Here is a 19,675-nt window from a genome sequence, read left to right as displayed (position 1 = left end):
GGCGCTCTTAAAAGAGTATGGATTTTATGAATTCTGGCAGCATCTGAAGATGTTGGCAAACAGGAATAGACAAAGGGAAAGTGTGTTCTTTATTCACCCAACAGCAGGCCAGTTGGCAGAGGGTAAAGGGCCTGCAGTCACGAAGGCTTGGGCTCATGGCTGGCCTCAGACACTTCCTAGCTATGGGATTCACCCTGTCTGAGCCTGTTTCCTCACCTGGAAAACGGGGCTATTTACTAACAGCACCAACCTGCTGGCTGGAATTGCTATTGTCAATAACTCCAGGGATCCCTGCCCTGTGGGGGCCATAGGCTGAGACTCACTGATCTGGCCTAAGCCCTCCTTGTACCCAGGAGAGAAAAAGAAGCCCAGGAAATGATTGTTGAGAGGCATCTGTGACTGATCTTTGCCTTGGGGACTGTCTGCTCACCCCTCCCCTTCCTGGAGACAGGAGCCCTCCTCACTGCCATCTGTTCCCACTCAGCTGCCCCACGGAAGGAGGGGAACAGACAAAGCTGCAGTCTGTGTGCACGCAGACATTCTGGCCCCGGCAGTGCCCACATCCGCGGATCTGGCTGTCATGGGATGGTAAGGGGGCAGCCAGCGGCAGTGAGGTGACCTTCTCCCCTCCTCTGACCTCAGAGTAGGTAGAGACCTAACTTCAAACCCATCTCTCTGTTACCCTCATGCAAGTCCCTTCAGCTCTCCAGGACTCAGTTTCCTCATCTGACCAATAAAGAGGTGAGCCACTAGAATGTTAAGGTCCTGGTCCGGCCCACTCAGTTTGGGAAGGTAGCACAGTGGCACAGGACTCCTGAACCTGCATTTTTTTTTTTTTGGTTTGTTTTTTTGTTTTTTTTGCAGGCAATGGGGGTTAAGTGACTTGCCCAGGGTCACACAGCTAGTAAGTGTCAAGTGTCTGAGGCCGGATTTGAACTCAGGTCCTCCTGAATTCAGGGCCGGTGCTTTAACCACTCTGCCATCTAGCTGCCCCTGAACCTGAATTTTAAATCACCTCAGACACTTTTTGGCTGTGTGACTTTGAGCAGGTCACATTCTGAGCCTCAGTTTCCCTATGTGTAAAACAAGATGGGTGGGACTCCTGATCCCTCAGAGGCTGCTTAGCTCCGGAGCCATCTTCCCGGGACGTAGCCAGTGTATGAGCTAAAGGGCAGGACTGCCACCCAAGTCTCATACACAGTGTCTGACCCTCAGCTTGAGAGACAAGCCTCTGAACCTCAGCCTTTGAGGACAGGGTCTGCTTTTGCCCTTCGTGGTATCCCTAGAGCCTAGCACAGAGGTTGGCACATAGGAATAACAAGTATAAGAATGACCAAATAGATAAATATAGGCACAAAGGGATTAATATATGCTTGTCAATTGATTCATTATGATAATAATGCTTGCATTTATAGAGTGCTTTACAAATATTATCTCATTTCTCACAACCTAGGAGGTAGATATTCTTATTATCCCATTCTACAGGTAAGAAAACTGAGACAGACTTTCCCTGGGGTCACATACTAGTGTTGGAGGCAGGATTTGAACTCAGGTCTTCCTGACTGCAGGCCCACTGCTCCACCTGGCTGCCTCAGTGCTTGGTCCAGGGAGCCAGATTTTTTTCTCTCTAGCCATCCAGCCCTCCTGCCCTCTGATGCTGCAGAGGATGCATCTGATCCCTTCTTCACATATGTTGGCATGGGCGCCACAGTTACAGAGGATGTCAATGAGCCGGAGGGTGTCCTGAGGAGAAAGGACTCCTAGGATGGCAGAGGGCCTTGAACCGAGGCCGTGTGAAGCCCTTAGAATGCTGAACATGACTTTAGTTCATCTAAGGGAGAGATTAGATTAGATTAGATTAGATTAGATTAGATTTCTTTTGCCTTTTTTTTTTTTTTTTGGTGAGGCAATTGGGGTTAAGTGACTTGCCCAGGGTCACACAGCTAGTGTCAAGTGTCTGAGGCCGCATTTGAACTCAGGTCCTCCTGAATCCAGGGCCGGTGCTCTAGCCACTGCGCCACCTAGCTGCCCCACATCAAATGTTTATGGATTATGTCTGGGCAGAAGAGGCTGGTGGAGTTGGGGGGAGGGGAGATAAGGCAGCTACATCCAGCCTAGCCCAGCCCAGCCCAGCCCAGCCCAGTCCACTTCAGTTCAGTTCAGTCCACCCAGTCTAACTCAGCCAGGACATCTGTTCCTCTTAAGCTTGCAGATGGTAGTAACCTCATGAGAAAATATCTCTCACAAATCCCTAAGAATGAGAAAAAGGAGGAGAGGACCCCTCCCCAAGGACATGTAACTTACAACAAGGACGTATAACAATGGGGGAGGAGGGAGGAAGGGCTGTCACAATGAGAAAAGTCTAGATCCGGAAGCAGGCCAAGGAGCAGCGGGTGCTAGATAGATGTCAAAAGCTGATTTGGTGTCATGGAAGAAACAATTCCCTAAGGAAGAGTGCTGTACAAGTGGGCTGGGCTGCCTCTGCAAGGGGTGAGCTCCCCATCACTTGAGGTCTTCAAGCAAAGGCTGGATAGTTCCTTCTTGGCAATGGCATCAAGGGCATTCTTATTCAGGTATGGGTTGGGCATCAAAGGAGCTGGCGTGCCTTCTAACCCTGGAATTCTGCGACTGCCTATGCTAGGTCTTGAGTGCTTTTTTCCTTCTTCCATAGGATTTGACAGTCAATGTGGAGCTCTGCCCTTTGAAAGGAGAGGGAAGGGAATGTGCATTTATTAAGCACCCACTGTGTGACCCATACTGTGCTAAGAGCATTATAAAGAGTACCTCATTTGACCACAGATATTTCCAGAGGTAGTTTCTGGAAACAGTCCTGACCTGGACTCAGCCAAATGCCCTGGGCCTGAGTTTGTCATGAGACTACTCTCCTCAGGGGTCCCTTCTTACCAATCTCCCTCCTAGACCCCTTGTGCTCCCATGCTCTAGTCAGCCCAGTCTAGATCAGCCCAGTCCAGCCCAGTCCAGCCCAGTCCAGTCCAGTCCAATCCAGCCAAGCCCAGTCTAGCCCAGTTCAGTCCAGCTCAGTTCAGCCCAGTTCAGTTCAGCCCAGTTCAGCCTAGTTCAGTTCAGTCTAGTTCAGCCCAGTTCAGCCCAGCCCAGTCCAGCCCAGTCCAGCCCAGTTCAGTCCAGCCCAGTCCAGCCCAGTTCAGTTCAGTCCAGCCCAGTCCAGTCCAGTTCAGTCCAGTTCAGGCCAGCCCAGTTCAGCCCAGTTCAGCCCAGCCCCATTCAGTCCACTTCAGTTCAGTCCAGCCCAGTTCAATCCAGTTCAGCCCAGCCCAGTTCAATCCAGTTCAGCCCAGCCCAGTCCAGCCCAGTTCAGTTCAGTCCAGCCCAGTTCAGCCCAGTCCAGCCCAGTTCAGCCCAGTCCAGCCCAGTTCAGTCCAGCCCAGTTCAGCCCAGTTCAGTCCAGTTCAGTTCAGTCTAGCTCAGCCCAGTTCAGTTCAGTTCAGTTCAGTTCAGTCCACCCGGTCTAGCTCAGCCAGGACAGAACAGATGTTCCTCTCAAGGTTGCAGATGGTAATAACCTCATGAGAAAATATCTCTCACAAATCCCTAAGAACAAGAAAAAGGAGGAGAGGACCCCTCCCCAAGGACATGTAACATACAACAAGGACATATAACAATGGAGGAGGAGGGAGGGAAAATACTTGTCTCCTCTGTGAGACTCAAATCACAAAAGGCTCTTTTGCTTCATTAATTTCGTTGCCATACAGTGAGAAAATCCCTTTATTTGTTGGTCTCATTAATGACTTTGTTCTTCATTTCCTCCGAGTCTGGAGTCATTTCAGTGTTTGTTTTAGTTTTTAATTTGCACTGTAGCTGTTGTGTTTATTGTTTTCCCGTGTTTGCTCTCAGGTCATCAGCAGCTTAGGCACCGTGGATAAAGTGTCCAGTGTCCGGACTAGAAACTGAAAGACCCGAGTTCAATTTTGACCTTAGATAGTAGCTGTGTGACCTTGGGGAAGTCAGTTTACTTTTATTTGCCTAAATTTTCTCAAATTCGAAATGGGAATAATAATAACACTTCCTTCTCAGAGTTGTTGTATGGATCAAGTGAGATCATCTTCGCAAAGCCTTTAACACAGGGGCCGGCATGCAGTAGGTGCTTACTGAATGCTAGTTCCCTTCCTTCATGCCACTCTTCCCACAGTTCTCGAAATTCTTTTCTTATTGAGCTGTCCCATGACGTTTGACCCAGTTTACCCAGATGTCCTCCTAGCAGATGCCACCCTCTACTTCCCGTTAATTGTGGGGATGTCACTTAACCTCTGAGGGCATCAGGATATTTTATAGCATAAGTGCTAAATTGCAGATGGATTGCCAATCTGTGCCATGGAAGGGGATTTTCATGCTTTGACAAAGTCAAAGGTCAGAACCAGCTCCCCTCCACACACACACCCGAATTCAGCCAAAAAGCGAATACAATTGGGGCAGCTAGGTGGTGCAGTTAATAAAGCACTGGCCCTGGATTCAGGAGGACCTGAGTTCAAATCGGGCCTCAGACACTTGACAATTACTGTGTGACCCTGGGCAAGTCACTTAACCCCAATTGCCTCACCAAAAAAAAAAAAAAAAAGCTAATACAATTTTAGTAAGATTTTTAGTGAAAAAGTTTTCTTGTTAATGATGTTTTGCCCAGGAAAGACATGTTTATGGACTAACAGAAAAGTCCCTTTAACTGGGGTTATATTACCAGAATAACAGAGCCGAGTGAAAAGTTCATTGCATCTAGCTCCAGAACATTACCATACCTCCCCAAGGAGATTCATGACTATTCAAGAAAGAGACTGGCCTTATAGCCCAAACACGTATAACCAGTGTCCCAGAGGCTAAGGTTCTACATGGACTAAGATCTATCTTAGCAGTTTCTCAAAAAAAAAAAAAAATCACTCCCTTTGGCTTGTGTCTTCACTCATACCTTCCTCCAAGAATCTCAGAATTTGACTCATTTTGCCCTTACCTAAATTATTCCTGGGAATATTTGACTATGTCTTATATCTTATGGATAAAAGGATCTCAGTTCTTGAGCAAGTTCACAAGTTAATATCAGGTATGAGACCATCTTCATTTCATCCCATAGAAAGAAGGTAAAAACCCCACTGAGGACTCAGATAAGCACTGAAAAATGAAAATTACCCCCTCCTCTCTCCAGTGAGTGTCAACAACCCCATGGGGATCCGTACAGACCTTCAGACTTATAGCACCATCCTGTGGGTTGGACTCCTTCAGAAAGAAAAACAAAGTTCAGGTTGCGAAGTTCAGGTAAACTCCCCTGTCTTCTAATAAACCACTCTCCTTCCCTAGGACCTACACAGTCCTCCAAGGGTTTGGGGTTCCACCAAAAAGTAATCTTACCCTTGAAGCTGGCAATCCCCAAGTACCAAAGAAAAAGTCAATTTTCATATACCTAAGAGAAATATGGCTGACCCACATAGATCTACAGGTGAATTTTATCAAATAATTAACACCCATGCTACAAAATTATCCTCAACAATTGAGAAAGAAAGCACTATACCATGTTCCTTCTATGAGACACATCTAGTCCTAATATTTTAAACTGGGAGAGATAAAGCAGAGAAAGAAAACTAATGACCAATACCACTAATGTATATTGATGCAAAAACTTGAAACAAAATCACAGTATAAAGACAGTAGCACTATAGAGAAGCCTTAACTCTCCAAACTCCCTACTGCCTCTAGGGATTGAGTGGGTGCGGTTCCTTCCAAAGGGCACCTTGTGCTTGGAGTTGTTAGTAAGACCACTTGTACAACTAGCTCATCCATCATAGTTCTATTTGTTGTTCTTCCCCATATCCATAGGAGTGTACCTCTTCTCTCTGGTGAGCTGGTTCAGGAACTTCCCCTGCTCTACAAACTTTGGGATTAGGCACTCGCTCCTTTTCTCTCCATGAGGCATTGTTCTAGAACTCAGTTTGCCCTCAGCTCCCTTAGCTCTAGATCTCTTGGTTTTTGTTGTAGGAGGTTTTTGTTTGTATTTACATAGGGAGATTTACTTTGAAGATATAGCAAGAACAGAAGTACAAACATTTCCTCCCAATACCCGAGGGCACAATACAACCTTGGTCTTTGAATAGAATGGGTTCAGATTGAATAGTTTGTACATAACATTAGCTCTTCCAAGTTCAGTTCCAAATGCATCATATCTGATGGAAGGAGGACTGTATATCTGCTGCTTCTGGTCATAACTGGTCACTCAGGACTTTACTCCTCATTGGCAAATCCTTGCATGAATTTCAGTTCCCCCAAAACTACACAGTGTGCATCATGGTGTGTGTGTGTGTGTGTGTGTGTGTAGGTGCAGGACTATGGGTGTGGGACTTTGTATACATTGCCAGATTTGGTTATGTTAGTTTAGTCTTGTTGAACCATTTTTCCTTCCCTCACTTTTTACCTCTTTTCTTTCCTCTGTGAGAAAGAATTAATTTGAACTCCTACTCTATTCCAATCAGTATTAATCAATTTGATATGGTTCCACAGGGGTAGTGATTATAAGTTCTGTATATTAGGCCCCAGGGTTGTGAACTGCAGGTTGTAAGTTCACTTGTTCAAGCGTAGGAAGCTAACTAGAGGCCCTCCACCCTTGTTTTTCCTTGTCATGGTAACCAAGCCCAGTGTGGTGGAGGTGAATCAATTACACGGAAAGTCCTCAGGACCACTGTATCTCCAGACCACCATCTCATGTTCAGCATGAACAAGTGACCATCTCATGACCTCATGACCATCTACATAGTGGAGATAATCCCTGCTTCACCCAAGCTGTGGCCCTGCTGACATACCATTTTTGCTTATTTAGTTTATGTCAACCAATGGAATTCTGTACTTTGTACAGCCGCTTTAGAACATCCAGGTAATAAATCTGGTATCCAACCTTATAAAAATAAGGTACTGGGGGCAGCTAGGTGGCACGGTGGATAAAGCACTGGCCCTGGATTCAGGAGGACCTGAGTTCAAATCCAACCTCAGACACCAGACACTTGCTAGCTGTGTGACCCTGTGTGACAAGCCACTAATGAACTCCCTAAGAAAAAATCTCCAGGGCCAGATGGGTTTACAAGTGAATTCTGCCAAACATTTAAAGAACAATGAATTCCAATATTATACAAACTATTTGGAAAAATAGGTGAAGGAGTTCTACCAAATTCCTTTTATGACACAAATATGGTGTTGATACCAAAACCAGGCAGAGCCAAAACAGAGAAAGAAAATTATAGACCAATTTCCCTAATGGATATTGATGCAAAAATGTTAAATAAGATATTAGCAAGGAGATTACAGCAAGTGATCACCAGGATAATACACTATGACCAGGTGGGATTTATACCAGGAATGCAGGGCTAGTTCAACATTAGGAAAACTATTAACATAATCAACCACATCAATATGAAAACTAACCAAAATCATATGATTATCTCAATAGCTGCAGAGAAAGCTTTTGACAAAATACAGCACCCATTCCTAATAAAAACACTGGAGAACATAGGAATAGGTGGAGCTTTCCTTAAAGAAACAAGCAGTATCTACCTAAAACCATCAGCAAGCATTATATGTAATGGAGATAAGTTACAGGCATTCCCAATAAGATCAGGAGTGAAACAGGGATGTCCATTATCACTTCTATTATTTAATATTGTACTAGAAATGTTAGCTTTAGCAATAAGAGAAGAAAAAGGAATTAAAGGAATTAAAATAGGCAAGAAGGAAACAAAACTATCACTCTGCAGATATGATGGTATACTTAGAGAATCAACTAAAAAATTACTTGAAGCACTTAACGACTTTAGCAAAATTGCAGGATAAATCCACATAAATCATCAGCATTTCTATATATGACCTATAAAGTCCAGCAGCAAGAGATAGAAAGAGAAATTCCATTTAAAGTAATGGTAGACAATATAAAATACTTGGGAATCTACTTGCCAAGACAAATCCAGGAACTCTATGAACACAATTACAAAACACTTTTCACACAAATCAAATCAGATCTAAATAATTGGAAAAATATAAATTGCTTATGGATAGGCTGAGCTAATATAATAAAAATGACAATTCTACCTAAATTAATTTACTTGTTCAGTGCCATACCAATCAGACTACCTAAAAATTATTTTATAGAGCTAGAAAAAATAACAAAATTCATCTGGAAAAACAAAAGGTCAAGAATATCAAGGGAACTAATGACAAAAAATGCACAGGAAAGTGGGCTAGCTGTACCAAATCTGAAGCTTTACTATAAAGCAGCAGTCATCAAAACTATTTGGTACTGGTTAAAAAGTAGAGTGGAGGATCAATGGAATAGGCTAGGCACAGGAAATGCAGTAGTAAATGGCACTAGTAATGTAGTGTTTGATAAACCCAAAGACTCAAGCTTCTGGGATAGGAACTCAGTATTTGACAAAAACTTCTGGGAAAACTGGAAGATAGTTTGGGGGCAGAAATTAGGCATAGACCAACATCTGACACCTTATACTAAAATAAGTTTAAAATGGGTACATGATTTAGACATAAAAGGTGATACCATAGGTAAATTAGGAGAGGAAGGAATAGTTTACCTCTCAGATTTATGGAAAGGAGAACAGTTCGTGACCAAACAAGAGATAGAGAATATTATGAAATGCAAAATGGATGACTTTGATTACATTAAATTAAAAACTTTTTGTACAAACAGAAGCAATGCAATCAAAATTAGAAGGGAGGGAGAAAGCTGGGAAACAATTTTTACAGCCAGTTTTTCTGATAAAGGCCTTGTTTCTAAAAAAGATCAGGAACTAAATCAAATTTATAAGAATCCAAGTCATTCCCCAATTGAGAAATGGTCAAAGGATATGGACAGGCAGTTTTCTAATGAAATCAGAGCTATCTATTGCCATATGAAAAAATTATCTCCGTCACTATTGATTAGAGAAATGTAAATTAAAACAACTCTGAGGTACCACCTGACACCTATCAGATTGGCTAATATGACAAAAAAGGAAAATAACAAATGTTGGGGAAGCTGTGGAAAAATTGGTGAGGCAATGAGGGTTAAGTGACTTGTCCAGGGTCACACAGCTAGTAAGTGTCAAGTGTCTGAGGCCGGATTTGAACTCAGGTACTCCTGAATCCAGGGCTGGTGCTCTATCCACTGCACCATCTAGCTGCCCCCAAAATAGGATTTTCTTTTTTTTCGGGGGGGGGAAGGGTAATGAGGGTTAAGTGACTTGCCCAGGGTCACACAGCTAGTTAAGTGTCAAGTGTCTGAGGCTAGATTTGAACTCGGGTCCTCCTGAATCCAAGGCCAGTGCTTTATCCACTGTGCTACCTAGCTGCCCCCACTTATCTTGTTTTTTAACAGCTCTCACTCTGAGGTTGGGGAACCCACATTTGCTCCTTTCTAACTTTCCCCCATGACCCCTGATTCCGGTCCCTAGAGCCAAACTGAAGAAGACCAATCCTTCTTCCCCATGATGGCCCTCCCACATCTGAGGACAGCATCCATGTCACCTTCTCCAGCCTTCTTTTCTCTAGCTTAACTATGCCCAACGGGTCGGTCCCCACAGCCCTGGATTCCAGCTCTTTCCCTATCCTGCTCTGAATGCTCTCCAGCTGACCTGGGAATGTTTAGAACTGAAGCCACTACCAAAAATGAGGTCTGGGGAGGGCAGAGGACAGAGAGATGAGCACCTCCACACTGCTAAAAGCTCAGGCCCTGTTGAGCCACTCAAGAACCCATTGGCAGGGGCAGCTAGGTGGCGCAGTGGATAGAGCACCGGCCCTGGATTCAGGAGGACCTGAGTTCAAATCCGGCCTCAGACACTTAGCTGGGTGACCTTGGGCAAGTCACTTCACCCTGTTTGCCTCAGTTCTTCATCTGTAAAATGAGCTGGAGAAGGAAATGGCAAATCATTCCAGTATTTTTGCCAAGAAAACCCCAAACGAAGTGTCGGATAACACTGAATAATAAAAATTGAGGGACATCCCTTCATTTTCTGATTCTTTGCCATCACAAAAAGAGCTCCTATAAATATTTTTATACATATGAGTTCTTTTCCTTTTTCTTTGATTTCTTTGACTGAGTAGCAGCATTTATGGGTCAAAGGGTCGGGTTTTATAGCTTTTAGGGCATAATTCCAAATTGCTCTCCAAAATGGTTGGACTTGTTCACATCTCCACCAATAGTGCATTTCTGTATCTATTTTCCCACAGCCTCTCCAGCATTTGTAATTTTCCTGCCGTCTAAAACAATCTCATGACTGTGAGGTGGTACCTCTGAGTTGTTTTAATTTGCATTTCTAGAATTATTATTGATTTAAAGAATTTTTTTCATATAATCATTGAGAGCTTGAATTTCTTTTTTTCTTTTTTGGGAGGGCAGAGCAATGAGGGTTAAGTGACTTGCCCAAGATCACACAGCTAGTAAGTGTAATGTGTCTTAGGTTGAATTTGAACTCAGATCTTCCTGAATCCAAGGCTGGTGCTTTATCCACTGTGCCACCTAGCTGCCCCCAGTAGAGAGATTGGATTTCTTTCTCTGAAAACTGCTTGTTCATATCCCTTGACCATTTGTTAATTAGGGAATGGCTCTTATTTTTATAAATTTGGCCCAGTTCTCAATATATTTGAGAAATGAGACCTTTATCAAGAAACTTGCTATAAAGCATTTTCTCCCAGTTTCCTGCTTTTGTTCTAATTTTGACTGCATTAATTTTGTTTGGGCAAAAACTTTTTAATTTCATGTAATCACAAACCTCTCTATCTTGTGTTTTTTTCATGAACTCTTCCCCTATCCATAGATCTGACAGTTAATTTCTTCCATAATCCCCTAGTTTGCTTATAATATCATTCTTTATGTTTAAATCATGTACCCATTTTCAGCTCACCTTTGTATATGGTGTGAGTTGTTGGTCTAGGCCATTTGTAGGTCTACATTTCTACCAGACTACTTCCCAATTGTAACGATTGGAATGACGCCACCTGCTGGAGACTTCCTGTAGAAGAGCTCCTCCCATGAAGTGAAGGTCTTTGAGGGCAAGACCAGGAGTCTTTTCTTTGGCGTCAGGAAGTGACACGGGCTAGTGGGAGAAGGAAGGAAGAGACTGGCGCTCCGTCTCTTTTTCCTGAGGACGCTGGTGGAGAGCGGAGCTAGAAATGCACTCTCCCTTTAATAGATAGGAATCTAGGCCTTTCTCTCTCTTTACCATTCTTATTCTCCTTAATAAATGCTTAAAAGTCTAACTCTTGCTAAAGCTTATAATTTATTGGCGACCACTCATTAGATATTTTAGACAGACTAGCTAGAATTTTAGCCCTTAACACAATTTTTCCAGCAGTTTTTGCCAATTAGTTCTTATACCAATAGCTGGGGTCTTTGGGTTTATCAAAGGCTAGGTTACAGTGTTCATTGGCTTCTGTATATTGTGTACCTAGTCTGTTCCATTGACCAGCTATTCTGTGTCTTAACTGGTACCAAAATATTTTGATGATTACATCTTTAAAATATAGTTGAAGATCTGGTACTGCTAGTTCCCTTTCATTTGCATTTTTTCATTAATTCCTTTGATATTCGTGACCTTTTGTTCCTCCAGATGAATTTTGTTATTTTTTTTTCTAGCACTATAAAGTAGCTCTTTGGTAGGTTGTTTGGGGTGGCACTTAATAAGCAAATTAATTTTTATTGAATTAACTCAGCTTACCCATGAGCAATTAATATTTCTCCAATTATTTAATTCTATGTTTATGTGAAGAGTGTTTTGTAATTTTGTTCATGTAGTTCCTTTATGTGTCTGGGCAGGTAGACTCCCAAATATTTTATACTGTGGCAGTTATTTTAAATGGAATTTCTCTTTCTCTTTTTCTGCTGAGTTTTGTTGGTAATATATACAAATGCTGATGATCTGTGTCAGTTTACTTGATATCCTGTAACTTTGCTGAAATGATTAATTATTTAGATTAGTTTTTTAGTTTACTCTTTAGGGTTCTTTAAGGAAATTATCATATCATCTGCAAACAACAACAGCTGATGGTTTTCCCCCTTGTTGCTTATGCTTATTTCTTCAATTTCTTTTTCTTGTCTTATTGCTATTGCTAACAATTCCAGTACAATATTGAATAGTAAAGGTGGCACTAGATTTCTTTACTCCTGATTTTATTGGAAAGGCTTCTAGTTTATTCCCATTACTCTTGGTTTTAGAAATATACTAGTTTTCATTTTAACAAAAATTTTATTTATTCCTATGCTTTCTAGTGTTTATTTTTTTAAACAAGAATAAGCGTATTTTGTCAAAAGCTTTTTCTGCATTTATTGGAGCCCACCCAATTGTATTATGATCTAGTCTATCTTTCCATCTTTTCTACAATAGTATGAGACACTTCATCAAAAGCTTTGCTAAAACCCAGGTAAACTACGTTCAGCATATTCCTCACCTACCAGTTCAACAATCTTGTTAAACAACAGAATTAGGTTAGTCAACCATAATGGCTCTTGAGGAAGCCCAGCTGGTGCATTCGAATTCTTGCTTCCCTTTCCAGATATTTGCCAACCATCTCTTATTTAATCCCTTCCATGTTTTCCCAGTGTAGCATCTGTGATGTTAGTTAGGGAGATGGGAGGCTCAGGATTCCAGAACTCACCAGTTGGGGCAACTTCTTTGAAAATGACTTTCTGGGACTGTTTTTGGAGACTTCTGAGAGAAATCACAGGGATGGGTGAGGATGTTAGGTGACGTGGGGTCCTTTTCCTTTCTACCCTGAATACTGGAACTCTTGTGAGCTCTTGTGGTGAGATGGGACAGTTGGATTCGTGCAATGACCAGGAGGTATGGACTAGTTGTTGTTCTGTCATTTCGGTCTTGCCATTTCCTTCTCCAGCTCATTTTACAGATGAGGAAACTGAGGCAAACAGGGGAAAGGGGCTTGCCCAGGGTCACACAGGTAGTGAGTGTCTGAGGCCAGATTGGAACTCAAGGAGATGAGTCTTCCTGATGCCAGGCCCTACACTCTCTATCCACTGTGGCGCCCCCTAGCTGCCCTGATATGGACTAGATGATAATGCAATTGGATCAACTCCAATAGATGCAGAAAAAGCTTTTGATGAAATACAACACCCCAATCCACCTCTGCTGCAGCCCCTTATTACTTGCCCAGCTCTTCCAACGTCTGTGTCTCCTCCTTCTGGTGAGAGGAAGCTGAGCCTGCCTTTGTAGCTGGCAGCACTGGCCCCCAGGCTTCTTGCCATGGGCACTGTCCTCTCTGTTGCTCACAGGGCTTCCAGGGCTGTTACTTGATCCTTCTGGATAAAACGAGACTTTGATGGCTGCTCATTCGTATTGATGTGATTAATGCTGGCATTGGGTAGAGATTCAGAAATGGGTTTTGATCTCCAAAGAGAGGTGAAAGACACAGCCCCATTTCCATGCAGTTGGGGCATAAGGAGGGAAGAAGAGCAGACTCTAATCCCATATGGAAACCTTCAGAACAAGGCAGGTGCACTCCCTGGCAATTCTAAGTTTACATATACTTATACATATAAGTTTACATTACCCTGAAGAGGAAAGAATTAGAGAGATAGACACAAATAGAGATATAGATAGACAGACATAGATTCAAATTTACTTGTTCATCAGAATCAGAGTAAGGATTTCATATCTATCTATCATAAATCTATCATCTATTTATACATCTATCTATCTGTGATCTATCATCTATCATCTAGCTATGTATCATCTATCTATACATCTATCAATCTATATATCTATCTACCTATTTATCTATCATCTATCTATCCCCTAAGATATCAACTGAGCTTTCTTGAGGCAAATGGGAGTAATGCTTGGGCAGGACCAGAGCCCCTGAAGGAGTGGCTTGCTATATGTACAACACACACCCCTAAAATCTGCTGAGACCAGCACAATCTCTTGCCTGTGGGGGCTTGTAAAGGTGCTGCCTGCTGTCTTTGGGAAAATGATACCCCAGGAATCAAGGTCAAGTTCAGTAGGCTACTGTTTGCAGATTCTGTTTTCTTTCTTCACCTTTTGAATGATGAAATTATCATTGAGGTAAGTAAAGGCATTATTTGCTGCTCTGCTTTGGTATTGAGAGAAAGAGAGAGAGAAAGAGTAAGCTCTAGTAGCTGTCTGGATAGTTCCCCCTCACTACTATATTATGCCTCTGTACCAGGCTTGTAATCTGTTTCCTAAACACATCATCGATTTCTTCTTTCTGACTGAGTGGTCTGCAGTATATTCCAATGACAAAATCACTTCTGTTTCTTCCTTCATTGATCTTTACCCAAATGCTTTATGCCCTGCTTACCTTCCTCTGATTCCTGGATTTTCTCTAATGAGGAGTATACAGTTCTTCCATCCCCTCACTTCCCCTCCTTTACCCATCCTCTTTCTTTTGAATAAGGCATCAGTTTTGTCACAGATCAGTGATACCTCAGCCTCCTTGAATTAAAGCCTCTAATTCCCCTTGTTTGTTGCCTAAGTTTTGGGCATTTATGTCAAGACATTTGAGGCCAGATGTTTTACTATTGGCTTCTTTTGGGGGTTTTGTCTCAATGTGCTGTTCTTTCCCCTTTGTTATAGCTGCTTTGTATCGTATCTCTCATGGTGAACAGACATGGACAATCTTTTCCCAACTCTTTCCTTTTTAGTTGAAAGTCTTTTTCAACCAAAACAACCAATTCTTATTAAGTGCTGATTATGTGGCAGGCACTGTGCTAAATGTTTGTGACACTAAGGAAAGCAAAACAATTCCTACCCTTCCATTCTAATGGATGATTAGATTTGGAGGAGGGGGGTGAATAGATCTGTACACCGCCAGGCAAATATATTTTTGCTATCCTTTGTTAAGTGGATTCCATCTCTGGTCAAGAACCTGTCATTCTTAGGTTTTGAGCTGTGGTCCAGAAGTCCAAAGCCCATTCTCAGATATTAACTTCTTAGACAGAAGTTCACTTCTCAAATCATTTTTTCTCTTCTTTATCATTTGCCTTCAGTGAACAACAAGAAAAACTCAAATTGTGCTCCTCAAGTGGTTTCTTAACCGAGACGTTGTCATCTTCTGCTACACTTCTTAGGTTCCTTTGGCAGATTACTACTCTTCACTTCCTCCTTTGACCATTACTGTATGATTTTTTTACCCAATAGCATCTGTGGTATTACTATATAATTCTTGGCAGGACAAATGAATGCTTCCTCCTGATATTCACTGCTTCCTCCTCTTCAGGAATGCTTCTAATCTATTTGTTGTTGTTGTTGTTGTTGTTGTTGTTTTGCGGGGCAGTTGGGGTTAAGTGACTTGGCCAGGGTCACACCGCTAGTAAGTGTCAAGTGTCTAAGGCCGGATTTGAACTCAGGTACTCTTGAATCCAGGGCCAGCGCTTTATCCACTGCGCCACCTAGCCTCCCTCTAATCTTTTTTTTTTTATTATTTTTAGTGAGGCAATTGGGGTTAAGTGACTTGCCCAGTGTCACACAGCCAGTAAGTGTTAAGTGTCTGAGGCCGAATTTGAACTCAGGTACTCCTGACTCCAGGGCCGGTGCTCTATCCACTTCGCCATCTAGCTACCCCTCTAATCTATTTTTTTTTTTTTTGCGAGGCAATGGGGGTTAAGTGACTTGCCCAGGGTCACACAGCTAGTAAGTGTTAAGTGTCTGAGGCTGGATTTGAACTCAGGTACTCTTGAATCCAGGGCCAGCGCTTTAACCACTGCGCCATCTAGCTGCCCCCTAATCTATTTTTTTTTTTTTTTTTTTTTTTTAGTGAGGCAATTGGGGTTAAGTGACTTGCCTAGGGTCACACAGCTAGTAAGTGTTAAGTGTCTGAAGCCGGATTTGAACTCAGGTACTCCTGACTCCAGGGCCGGTGCTCTATTCACTGCGCCATCTAGCTGCCCCCCCCTAATCTATTTTTAAAAATTAAATTCTATTTTTTTTTCAACTAGCAAAAATCTGCCCTCTCTCCTACCCCACTCCACCCCTGCCAATATGAATAAAATTCTTTAAAAAATTTTTTATGCAAATAAAATCAGATTTAAAGAATTGGAAAGATATTAATTATTCATGGATAGGCAGGACCAACATAATAAAAATGACAATTTTACCTAAACTAATTTATATATTCAATGTCATCTCAATTAAATTACAAAAAAAATTACTGGATTAGAAAAAATTCATTTGGAAGAACAAAAGGTCAAGAATATAACAGGAACTAATGAAAAAATGTATAGGAAGGAGATAGTTTATCAGAGCCAGACCTTAAAGTATATTATAAGGCAATAATTATCAAAATGATCTGGTACTGGGCAGCTACGTGGCATAGTGGATAGAGCACCAGCCCTGGATTCAGGAGGACCTGAATACAAATCTGACCTCAGACACTTGACACTTACTAGCTGTGTGACCCTGACCAAGTCACTTAACCCCAATTGTCTCACTAAAAATAAATAAATAAAAACAACAACAACAAAATGATCTGGTACTGGCCAAGAAATAGAAATGTAGATCAGTGACACAGAATAGATACACAATTCACAGCAGTAAATGACTATAGTAACCTTGTGTTTGATAAGGGAAAAGATTTAAATTTGGGGGATAAGAATTCATTATTTGGTAAAAATTGTTGGGGAAACTGGCAGAAACTGGTCCTAGACCAAGATCTTACACCATTTACCCAAATAAGGTGAAAATGGATACATGACCTAGATACAAAGAGATATTACAAGAAAATCTGAAGGACAGGGAACATAATACCTATCAGACTTATGGATTGGTGAACAATTTATGAATAAACAAGAGAGTAGTGTGAGGTGTAAAATGGATAATTTTAATTACATTAAATTTTAAGTTTTTAATTAAGTTTTGTACAAATAAAACAAATGTAACCAAGATCAAAAGGAAAAGTGGAAAATTGGGGGAAATTATTTGCAGACAGTTTCTCAGATAAAGGATTCATATCTCAAATATATAAAGAACTTTGTCAAATCTATGATGATATGAGTTATTCCCCAATTGATAAATGGTCAAAGAACATGAACAGGCAGTTTTCTGATGAAGAAATCAAAACAATTTATAGTCATATGAAAAAACGCTCAAAATCATTATTGATTATAGAAATACAAATGAAAACAACCTTGAGGTATCATTTTACACATATCAGATTGGCTAAAAATGACTGAAGGGGAAAGTGACAAATGTGGAAGGGAAGGTAGAAAAATTGGGACATTAGTGCACTGTTAGTAGAACTGTGAACTGATCCAACCATTTTAGAGAGCAATCTGGAAGTATGCCCAAAGACTTAGTAAACTGCCTATACCTTTTGATCCATCAATACCACCATTAGGTCTTTTCCCAAAGATGATTAGGGGAAAAGGTAAAGAACCCATATGTTCTAAAATATTTATAATAGCTCTTTTTATGGTGGCAAAGAACCGGAAATTGTGGAATACTATTATTCATATACTATATGAAATGATGAACTCGATGATCTTAGAAAAACATGGAAAGACATAAGAAACAATGAAGAGCAAAATGAGCAGAATGAAGAGAACCTTGTAGACAGTAACAATAATATTGTTTTTAAGGACAACTTTGAGCAACTAAGTATTTTGACTTTATAAATACCCAAATTAACTACAGAGGACATAGAAGGAAGATGCTACCTGCATCCAGACAAAGAACTGATAAATTATGTATAGAATGATTTTACATATATGTGTGTGTGTGTGTGTGTGTGTGTGTATGTACACACATATTTCTGTCTAATGGTAGCCATCTCTGGGAGAGGGAGGAAGGGAAGAAAAAAAGAAAGTTATAGAATAACTTCTTTATATATTTAAAAGGAGTAACAAGTTGTATTTAATAGATTTGCAGTTTAATGTGTATTTTTGTCTTTATTCTACTCTGTTATGGAAATGATTGTTTTATTTCTTAAGTTAAGAATAAAATAAATAACATTAAAAAAAGAAAAACCCCTATTATTAAACATGTATAGTTAGGCAGAATAAATTTTTGCACTGACCATGACTAAAAGAAAATAGTTATACCCATATATATGTATCACTATCTCTCCATCAGGAAAGGGGGAAGATGGTGTCACCATTATTTCTCTGAAATTGTGTTTGGTCATTATACTGATCAGAGTTCCTAAGTCTTTTTTTTTTTTTTTTTAGTGAGGCAATTGGGGTTAAGTGACTTGCCCAGGGTCACACAGCTAGTAAGTGTTAAGTGTCTGAGGCCGGATTTGAACTCAGGTACTCCTGACTCCAGGGCTGGTGCTCTATCCACTGCGCCACCTAGCTGCCCCTCCTAAATCTTTTAATGTTATTTATCTTTACAATATTATTGTTATTGTATAAATTGTTCTCCGAGTCTTGTTCATTTTACTCTGCAGCCGTCCATCAACGTCTTCCCAGGTTTCTCTGACACTATCCTCTCCATTGTTTCTGACAGCACCATAATTACATACTCTAACCTGTTCATCCATTCTCCAATTATTGGCACAACCTCATATGCCCAATTCTTTGCCATCTAAAAAAAAAGCTATAAATATTTTGTCACCCTTAGAGTTTATTTTGCTTAGTACTAATCCTTCCCTTAATCTTCCCTCTCTCTCATTCTCTTTTTCCTTCTCTTCTTTCCTTCTTATTTCCTCATAGAGTGAAATGTGTTTCTGTACCCAACTCTGTAAACTGATATCCTTCTGGAATATCATATTCCAAGCTCTCTGGTACTTGATGTGGTAGCTGCTAAACTGTAGGTGATTCTGAACAAGGCTCCTCAGGGCTTGAATTCTTTCTGGCTGTTTGCAATATTTTTTCTTCTTTGTCCTGGAAGTTCTGGAGTTTGGCTGTGACGTTCCTGGGAGTTTTTACTTGCGTATTTCTTTCAGGGGGTGGCCAGGGGATTCTTACTATTTCCATGACTTGGTGAAATAGGATTTCTAGGCTTTTTTATTGATCACAGCTTTCACGTAGTCCAGTGACTCAAATGATCTCTCCTTGATCTAGTTTCCAGGTCAGTTGATTTTGCTGTGAGATGCCCTACATTTCTTCTATTTTATTCATCTTTTGACTTTGTGTTAATATTTCTTGTTGTTTCATGGCCTTGTTGGGCTCTATTTGGTTTATTCTAATTTTCAGAGAATCTGTTACTTGGGCAAGTTTTGCACTTCTTAGGTCAAGCTGTTAAGTTTGCTGGCAGCTAAGTGGTGTGGTGCATAGGGGACTGGGCCTGGAGTCTGGAAGCCCTGAATTCAAATCCAACCTCAAACATTTACCAGCTCTGTGCCCCCCGGGAAAGTCACTTAATCTCTTTTTTTACCTCAACTGTAAAACGGAGATTAAAAACAGCAGCTCCCTCACAGAGTTGTGACTAGGATACTATTTTTTGTTTGTTTGTTTGTTTGCTGGGCAATGAGGGTTAAGTGACCTGCCTAGGGTCACACAGCTAGTAAGTGTCAAGTGTCTGAGGCCGGATTTGAACTCAGGTCCTCCTGAATTCAGGGCCGGTGCTCTATCCACTGCACCACCTAGCTGCCCCCTAGGATACTATTTATAAAGTGCTTTGCACACAAACTTGGAAGTGGCCATTCTTAGTCTTCTCTGGGGCCCCCAGGAGACCCCTCACTGACCCAGCAGGGCTTTGGAAGAGCTGCTCCC

This window comes from Dromiciops gliroides, chromosome 6 (assembly GCF_019393635.1).
Source record: "Dromiciops gliroides isolate mDroGli1 chromosome 6, mDroGli1.pri, whole genome shotgun sequence".
Lineage (NCBI taxonomy): Eukaryota > Metazoa > Chordata > Mammalia > Microbiotheria > Microbiotheriidae > Dromiciops > Dromiciops gliroides.
The sequence above is the reverse complement of the archived record's forward strand: the minus strand, read 5'-3'. Positions refer to the sequence as shown.